This window comes from Phoca vitulina, unplaced genomic scaffold, assembly GCF_004348235.1.
Source record: "Phoca vitulina isolate PV1807 unplaced genomic scaffold, GSC_HSeal_1.0 scaffold69, whole genome shotgun sequence".
Lineage (NCBI taxonomy): Eukaryota > Metazoa > Chordata > Mammalia > Carnivora > Phocidae > Phoca > Phoca vitulina.
This window is the reverse complement of record NW_022589772.1, coordinates 340,330-349,998: the sequence shown is the minus strand read 5'-3', so window position 1 is coordinate 349,998 and position 9,669 is coordinate 340,330. Positions and strand designations below refer to the sequence as shown.

Here is a 9,669-nt window from a genome sequence, read left to right as displayed (position 1 = left end):
ACTAAGTAATCCCCACTCCGGTGTGCCTTAAAAGTACGGCAATCAAAATCCATTTTCCTTTTCTTGTTTTGACATAATGGGTATGCCCTGGTAATTTAAAAAAAAAAAAGGTGCAGTATGGAGTTACACATGACACTTTAAATGCTGTAGAGTTGTAAATGTGTTGCTGTGATTTATAGTACTCTAAGCAGTAGTACAAAGACATGAGAGAACCACATTTGGTCTCTGTTGCAACTACTCAGCTCTGTGGTTACAGCTCAAAAACAACCATAGATGATGTATAAATGAATGTATTTGGCTCTGTTCTAATAAAACTTTATGGGCATTGAAATTTGAATCCATATGATTTTCACAAGTCAGGAAATATTTTTATTGTTTTGATTTTTTCCCCCCAATCATTTAAAAATGTTAAAAATCTTACTAGAAGAAAACATAAGGGGAAAGCTTCATGATGTTGGAGTTGACAATGATTTCTTGGATATGACCCCAAAAGCACAGGCAACAAAAGAAAAAAAATGGACAAATGGGACTACATCAAACTAAAAAATTTCTGTACATCAAAGGGCACAATCAACAGAGCGAAAAGGCAGCCTATGAAATGGGAGAAAACATTTCTAAATCACTATATCTGATAAGGGGTTAATATCCAGAATAGGTAAAGAACTCCAACAAGGAAACAACAACAAAAACAGAGTAGCCTGATTTAAAAAATGGTCAAAGTCCTTGAGCAGACATTTCTCCCAAGATGATGTACAAAAGGCCACCAAGCATATAAAAAGACATATAACCTCACTAACCATTAGATAAAGGCAAATCAAAGCCACAGTGAGATGTCATCTCATACCTCTCAGGACGGATACTATCAAAAAAGAAAAACTAGGAAATGACAAATGTTGACAAGGATGTGGAGAAACCCTCGTGCACGGTTGACGAGACTGTAAAATGATACAAGCAATCTGGAAAACAGTATGTGGTTCCTCCAAAATTTCAAAATAGAACTACCCTATGATCTGGCAATGCCACTTCTGGGTATATTCCCAAAAGAATGGAAAGCAGAGTCTCGAAGAGACAGCTGCACACCCATGTTCATAGCATTATTCATAATAGCCAAGTGGTGGGAGCAACCCAAACGTCCGTGGATGGATGAATGGATAATTATCACGTGGTATATATATACCTACAATGGAATATTTTTTTTTTTACCATATAATTATTTTGAATGTCCAGCATTTATAATATGAGGGCCAGGGCTTTCTCCCCAACTCAAGTTTACAAATTTTTGATTGGCTTGTGAGGCCGACAGGGATACTTCTCTTGTCTAATTTGGTTTCTGGGAAGACTTCATTCAGGTGCTCAATGGTCATCTGATCAAATGGAATTATGTTCTGCATCTTCTCCAGCTCTTTTTCACATTCCTCAATCCCGGCCCTTGAGAGAGACAAACACTCAGCACAACTTTTCACATTTTCTTTTTCTTTGGCATCCACCTGAACACTATGTTTATCCTCCGGCACAGGAAACTTCAGGGCATTGAACTTCTTCTCAAAGTCCTCTACCAAGCCAGCCTTTGCCACACTGGCCTTGTAGTAAGCCCAGTCACTAGCAGGTGGATTCCCAGGGAGAGTGGCCAGTGTGGAGTGAGGGGTTCATTCTAGGATTTCAGGGAGTTAGAAATGGCCTTCTGGTTTGGGGCCTTATGATCTCTGCAAAAGCTACCAAGTCAACGGCTTTTAGAGCAAGTTTTCACCCACCCATCTTTCTTTCTTTTTTTTAAGATTTTTATTTTTTTGACAGAGAGAGACACAGCGAGAGAGGGAACACAAGCAGGGGGAGTGGGAGAGGGAGAAGCAGGCTTCCCTCTGAGTAGGGAGCCCGATGCGGGACCCCAGGACCCTGGGATCATGACCTGAGCCGAAGGCAGACACTTAACGACTCAGCCACCCAGGCGCCCCTCACCCAGCCATCTTGAGAGCTTCACTGACCCTGGTGGCCCACAGTCCTCCCTAATGGAATATTATTCAGCCTTTGAAAGGAAGGGACTCCTGTCACATGCTACAACATGGATAAACCTTGAAGACATTATGCTAATCGAAATAAATGAGTCCCCAAAAGCCAGTTTACGAGTCCATCTATATCAGGAATGTAAAGTAGTCAAATTCATACAGATAGCAAGTAGAATGGTGGTTACCGGGAGCTGAGGGAAAGGGGAAAAGGAGAGTTGTTTAATGGGTATAGAGTTTAGTTTTTCAAGATGAAAACGTTCTGGAGATCTGTAGCACAACAGTGTAAATATACTTAATACTACTGAGCTGTACACTTAAAAATGTTTAGGATGGTAAATTTTATGTCATGTGTTTTTACCACAAAAAGGAAAACATTTTTAGACCATGTGCCATACAAAAAACAGACAGCGGGCCGGACTTGGCCCACAAGTTGTAATTTGTCAACCCTTCCTCTTTGGCCCAGCCTCAGGAAAGTTCTCCCAGGTTCCATGCTTAAGGGAGCTCTATACGGGAAGAATCACACAGCTTTGGAGAACGTAACAAAACACCCGTAACACCAGTGGACGAAAGAACCCTTTCTTCTTTGAAGACTTGGCAGTGGATACAGCGGTGGAAAGACTAGCAGAGCTGGAATGGGAGCCCTGAAGAGGAGACTGGATAGTGGTGGGAGGAGGACACGTGAATGGTGAGGGATTTGAGAGCCCGCTTGTGGGAAGAAGTTGTGTGGACGTTGACAGTCCATCGCTCACCTTACCCCCAGGATGGTGTAGTTTACTTGAGCAAGAGTTCAGCCATTCCCTTGCTGTGTCTCCCTGGGCAAGTCACGGCCCCTTGCCCTCCCTTTGAAAGGGGGAGGGTTGGACAACATCCCCGGCACCCCTCCCAGCCTTAAAAACCACGAGACTCTTCTCTGACCAAGCTGACACAGTGCCAACGTCTTTATCCCTTCATTTGAGCAACTTTAAAGACCAGAGACCCTCCGCGTCTCCTACGGAGTTGCCATTTTTTTTGTTTACTCTAGTTAAGCAGGGGTAAAAAAAAACTAATCACAGTCTATGGAGTCCTGACTCACTCCATTTCCACAGCTGGGCCTTCTCTTGCTACCGCAAGCTCCCCTGCCCCTGGGGACCCGAGGAAATAGCGCAGACAAGGAAGGGACTTGGGAGCCGTTGTTAATGCGCCTGTCAGTCCCCTCCCGTTCACAATCTCTGATGTCTCTTCCAGTTCTTTAACAAGAGTGGTTGGGGAAATGGGTCTTGTTTATAGGAAGAATGCAAGTCTCGGTGTTCACTTTGAAAAATTACCCTTCTGTGTGACAGCCCTGTCAAAAACAACGAGAGCCACATTGCTTTAGCTTTTTCAACACTTCCTCTGCTCCCCTCGGCCGTGACCGTGCAGGGAAAAGCAGGCGTTCAAAGGGAGTCCCAGGGCTTCCTCCTGCCAGTTGTTCACCAGGCACTGTGTTCCAGAAAGGAAGAGGCTGCCTCACTCTTGGCCTCTAGGGCGTTCGGGGAGAGGGCCTCGGGGAGCCGGGTTAGTCCGGTAGCTGCCTCGTTTGCTTTGCCGTTTGCAGCTGGCCCGTGATGTGTTTATTTGAATCTCCAGCTCAGAACTGGCTTGCCTTTGTCTCTGGCCCGAGGAAGCTCCAGTCGGAATGGAAAAGTTCAGCCACACTGTTCAGGTTCAACACACTGAAGTGGGAAATCACGAGCGAGCGAGGGAGCGAGCAAGCCTCGAGACTGTGGGACTGGGTTAGGCTTTTCAAAGAAAATGCCTTTAGCCGTGGCGTGCTTTTGTTCACTGCTGGGGCCGGTTGTCCTGTGAACCTCAGGTTTGCTCAGAAATGTTCCGGGGGTGTTTTCATTGCCATGATGTTTTGTCCCAGAAAAAGGAAACTAAAAACTCATCGACTTGCTTTGTGTGTTTGTTGCCATGTTACACTGGGGCTTTAATAATAAAAATAAAAATCTTAACAAGTCAGGAAACTCCAAGTGTTGGCGAGGATGTGGAGAAAGGGGAACCCTCTCACACTGTTGGTGGGAATGCAGGCTGGTGCAGCCACTCTGGAAAACAGTACGGAGGTTCCTCAAAAAGTTGAAAATAGAGCTACCCTAGGACCCAGCAATTGTACTACTGGGTATTTACCCCAAAGATACAAACCTAGTGATCCAAAGGGGCACCTGCACCCCAATGTTTATAGCAGCAATGTCCACAATAGCCAAACTATGGAAAGAGCCCAGATGTCCATCAACAGCTGAATGGATAAAGAAGATGTGGTATACATACACAATGGAATATTACTCAGCCATCAGAAAGGATGAAATCTTGCCATTTGCAACAATGTGGGTGGAACTAGAGGTATTATGCTAAGTGAAAGAAGTCAAACAGAGAAAGACAATTATATGATTTCACTCATGTGAAATCTAAGAAACAAAACAGAGGATCATAGGGGAAGGGAAGGAAAAATAAAAGACAAAATCAGAGAGGGAGGCCAACCACAATAGACTCTTAACTATAGAGAACAAACTGAGGGTTGCTGGGGGAGGGATGGGGTAGCTGGGTGATGGGCATTAGGGAAGGCGCTTGGTGGAATGGGCACTGGGTGTGATATGCAACTGATGAATCACTGAACTCAACCTCTGAAACTAATACACTATATGTGAGTGCCTCCATTTAGCCGCTGATGAGAAAGTCAGCCTCCCCAGTACAGCATTCCACTTCTGGAATATTTTTTATTTATTTATTTTTATTTGATAGCGCATGAACAGGCGGGGGGGGGGGGAGAGAAGCAGACTCCCCGCTGAGTTCAGAGCCCAATGCCAGGCTCGATCCCAGCACCCTGAGATCATGACCTGAGCTGAAATCAAGAGACGCTTAACCGACTGAGCCACCCAGGCACCCCCTGAAATATTTTTTTTTTTTTAAAGATTTTTTATTTATTTATTTGAGAGAGAGAGAATAAGAGAGAGCAAGCACCTGAGAGGGGGGAGGGTCAGAGGGAGAAGCAGACTCCCTGCCGAGCAGGGAGCCCGATGCGGGACTTGATCCAGGGACTCCAGGATCATGACCTGAGCCGAAGGCAGTCGCTTAACCAACTGAGCCACCCAGGCGCCCCCCCTGAAATATTTTTGATATCATTCAGATTTATAATCCAGAGCCAACAGCAAAACTCTGAAGTAGATCCCTATCACTGAGAGCAGAGCGCCCCTGAATGGGTCTCTGGTTCCTCCCGTTTCCCTGCCCCTCGTACACAGTCGGCTGGCTTCAATTCGCTACACTTCAGGGTCATCTGCAGGCTAGATCTTCTCAGGCTTTTCCTCTCTCACTTGTATCCTACCTTCTATCTAAGCTGTCAGAGCCTGACTTTTGAAAATGACTGGCAAGGGTTACTTCTTAAAGACACCAGGTGTGGGAGGTGGGATAGGAGTTATTTTTCAAGAGCTGTTTTTTTCTGCCCTCAAGCCATGTCATGTAATAAACACCTACAAAACAAAGTGGTGTTTTTGAATGTTCAGTGTTTCCAATGAACACTGAAACATTTTTAAGATCCACTTTTAATGTTTGATTACCTCCTATTCCACAGGAAAATAGGGAGTCATACTTAAATACAAGAAATATGTTTGGGAGGAGGGCATCCCCTCCCAAGGCATAACTTTTAAAATGGAAATAAGATGCCGTATTATGTGGTTAAGAGCACAGGCTTTCAATTTCTTTTTACAAGTGGCAAGAAAAAAAAAAGAGAAGAACTCTATAGATGAAAAGAGACTTCAGAGACATATTAACCAAATGCTATTATATGAGCTAGACCTTGTTTGAATCATGAAACTGCTGTGGGAAAAAAAAGGAAAAAATATGAGACAGCTGGGGAAATATGAACATGGACTGGATATTTGATGAGGCTAAGAAATGATTATTATAGGTGTTATGTGTTTTGAGAGTCCAATTCTTTTGAAGACCTGCATTGAAATATTTACAAATGAAAATATGAAATTCTGTGTGTGTGTGTGTGTGTGTGTGTGTGTGTGTGGTAGATGGTGGCTGGATGGGGTATGGATGAAACAAAATTGTCCAATTGTTGAAGCTGGGTGATGGACACATGGGATTCATGATACTACCTTATCTACTTTTGTTTATGTCTCAACATTGCAATAATAACAAAGACTTTTTAGACGAGAGCATGCAGTTGACGTCAGACCTCCGTGAATGGGAACCTTGGCTCCACTTCCTAGCCATGTGATGTCCTTAGAGAAGTCCCCTCTCTGAGCCTAACTGTCCTCATATGGAAAGTGATGAGAACATGAAGATTGGGTGAAATAATATATGTAAAGAATTGAGCAGGAGCCTGGCACATAGTAAGCAATCAATAAATAGTAGTTCTTATTATAGCCAGTTTTTTTTTTTGTCTAGTTTTCTGAACCTATAATTGCAGGTCCTAAGAGAATTTACATCCTAAGAAGTTCTTGCCACTGAAGTAGAAGAATTTTGCAATACACAAGATGTCTACTGCTGTTTTCCAGATGGGGAGCATGTCTGGGAAAGACAGGCTCTGGTAGCAGCCCAAATGGAAGTAACAGCAAAGGATCAGGCAATTGGTTCTAAGAAATAAGAAAGTCTTGCGTGGCAGTGCTCAGCCTTTAAAAGCCTCTCCGAGAACACACAGCGCCTGATATTTCTTTTCTACCTGTTTCCCCCTCGCCCTCCCACCCACACTGCCCCATAGTGCACGTTGACTGACTAACCAATTCTCCTCAGAGTTGTGCAGAATACAGATGGGAGAATACAGATGGTTTGCCCCTGTGTCCCCGCTAGGAGTCCATCCTGTGCACGTAGGACTAGTTAATTCTTCTAACAAAAACTTACCAGATGCTTACTGCGTGTCAGGATACTGAGATACACTTAACATACAAGATCTCAATATCTGGCCCAACCCCATTTTATTTTATTTTATTTTAATTATTTTTATTTATTTAAAATTTTTTAAAGATTTTATTTATTTGAGAGAGAGAATGAGAGAGAGAGAGAGAGCACGAGAGGGGGGAGGGTCAGATGGAGAAGCAGACTCCCCGCTGAGCAGGGAGCCCGATGCAGGACTCAATCCTGGGACTCCAGGATCATGACCTGAGCAAAAGGCAGTTGCTTAACCAACTGAGCCACCCAGGTGCCCCCAACCCCACTTTAGACATGAGGAGACCGAGGAATTGGAGAGATGAAGTGGCTTGCCCAGAGTTCCACAGCTAGTAGGTGACAAAGCTGTTATTCTGGTTTTTGTTTTTAAGATTTTATTTATTTGACAGAGAGAGAGAGAGAGAGAGAGGGAACACAAACAGGGGGAGCAGGAGAGGGAGAAGCAGACTCATGCTGAGCAGGGAAGCCGATGCGGGACTCAATCCCAGGGTCCTGGGATTGTGACTTGAGCCAAAGGCAGACACTTAAACAACCGAGCCACCCAGGTACCCCCAAAGCTGTTATTCTGATTGAAGAGCTATCAGACCCAGAAACCATGTTCTTGTAATTAGCTTGACCATAGTAATCATTTCACTCTATATGTGTACCAACACATCGTGTCACATACCTTAAGTACATACAACTTGTATTAAAATAATAATACAGAAACCATGTTCTTTACTTCTAAGTCTTTACTGTAACTTCATCCCCCCTATCCGAATGAGGATAGGTTCTAGGTGATCTTTTTTTTTTTTTTCTCTCTGAGCTTCATAAATATCTCAAAGATTCCTTCCCAGCACAGATTATTTATGTTGGGAAAGCCGTGATGTGCAGAGGGAAAGGCGCTTTCAGATAGGCAGGGTGCTGCATTGATTTCCACTGGGTTTTCATGAACTTATTAAAGATGTACAGAACCAAAGCCTTCTTTTGCCATCAGGTCATCCCTGCTTCCCAAGGCCACATGGCCTACGTAGAGGAGAGAGTTGCAGAACAAAGAGGTCCTTCATGTGCAGGCTCCGTCCCGAGCCCGGGCTGCACACGAGGGTCCGGGGTAAGGGAGCAACGTGGAATCCAATGAGCCCGGCTGCGAGGGAGAGGTGGGCTGCCAGACAGGCCCCTTGCCAGCTCTGAGTCATTGCAGGCTACCCGAGCCCAGCCAATTTACCTGCTTTTCAATAAGATCTTTATTTGTCCTTCTATTCTCGTCAAAAGCTGTTGTCATTTCCTTTTCTGTCTGGAGACACTGGGAGCTGCCTCCAGGCAGTATGACCATGCCAGGCCCCTTGTGCAACCCCCAACTCACCCAGATGAAGCATCTCATAGAATTTACCCTTGTTTGGCTTTTTCTTCCTTAGTGGGCAGAAAGCGTCCTATTTCTCGCATTTCCAGAGCTTCGGCTATGCAAGTTCTTTACTGGGTCAGCAAGCAGCTTGGGTGTTGGGGTCAATGCTGTCCTGGGGTCATCAAGTGGTTGCACGTGGAGACCTATACTGTCATAGGATCAGAACCTGGTAGGCCCGCAAAGCCGCCGGAAGTTGCCGAACTGGGGGCCAGACTAGAGTGACCTCCACTTGGTTCTGAAAACTTTCATTTTGTTCATTCAATCCTTCCTTTATTCTTTTACTCCAGAAACACTTCTTTTTTTTTTTTTTTTTTTTTTCCAGAAACACTTCTTAAATGCCTATTAGAATATCAGCGCCTTGGCCCCACCCTCAGGAAACTCTCATCTTGAGGGAGGGGATGGATGAATAAGTAAACAGACAGTCATAATACAGGGTGGCCCATTCTGAGAAGGAGAGCAGTTGAGAACGTACATTTTAAAACCAACAGTCCTGGTTGAAACCCCAGCCTTGCCACTTATTTCTTGTGTTAAATTACGAAATCTCCTATGTTCCCTCTAGAGCATGAGGATAATGGGTGTACATAAGTACACGGCACCAGAACCAAACGGATGGCCAGCAGAACATCTATATCTGACTACTGGGGTTCCAGGAAGCCAGGATGTTGTGATTAGCTAATAAGATAGAATTTTATCCTTAAATGTATCTTATGGTGAAGGCAGGCGGCAAGCAGGTGGATGGCCGGGGTTGCCCCTTGGGACTAGAGGAGCTAGCCATGAGGGCTCTGGTTCAGGGTTCAGATTCCTAATCCATAAAAGGACCTGGAGAACAAAGGAGACCTCGGTCCCAGAAGACATCTATGGCTGAGTTTGTGGAGGAAGGGTATAAAGTAGGACTTGAAGACAGGGATGGAGGTAAAAACAATATATGGGTATACTACCTATATTCTAGATAGTAACTAGAATATGGGGGAAGACACAAAGCAGGACGGGAGCCCTGCTGACAGTACCGGGGCGGGCAGGCATGGCAGCCATAAGAATGTGCTTCTAGATCTCTCACTGCTGGGAGAGGGACCAAGCTGCTGCTGTGCTCCGAAATCATCACTGCATTTGCATTGAGGCCACACTTCCTACAGGCTACTCCTGTGCAGGGAATGGGCACAGCAGGGGTACTAGACAGGCCTGTTCTTGGGAGACACTGGGCTCCTTTGACTGTTGACTTTGTCTAAAGACGCCATGATGGCTAAAACACTTCCCTCTGACCTACCTCCTTCCCTCCCTTCCTCCCTCCCTCCGTCCCTCCCTTCTTTCCTTCCTTCCTTCCTTCCTTCCTTCTTTCCTTCCTTCCTTCCTTCCTTCCTTCCTTCCTTCCTTCCTTCCTTC

General features: G+C 44.9%; 1 pseudogene; it reads right to left on the bottom strand.

Annotated features, from left to right (window-relative positions):
• Nucleotides 1–1,269: 1,269 nt before the first annotated feature.
• Nucleotides 1,270–1,755, bottom strand: LOC116624635 (annotated as a pseudogene).
• Nucleotides 1,756–9,669: the final 7,914 nt, after the last annotated feature.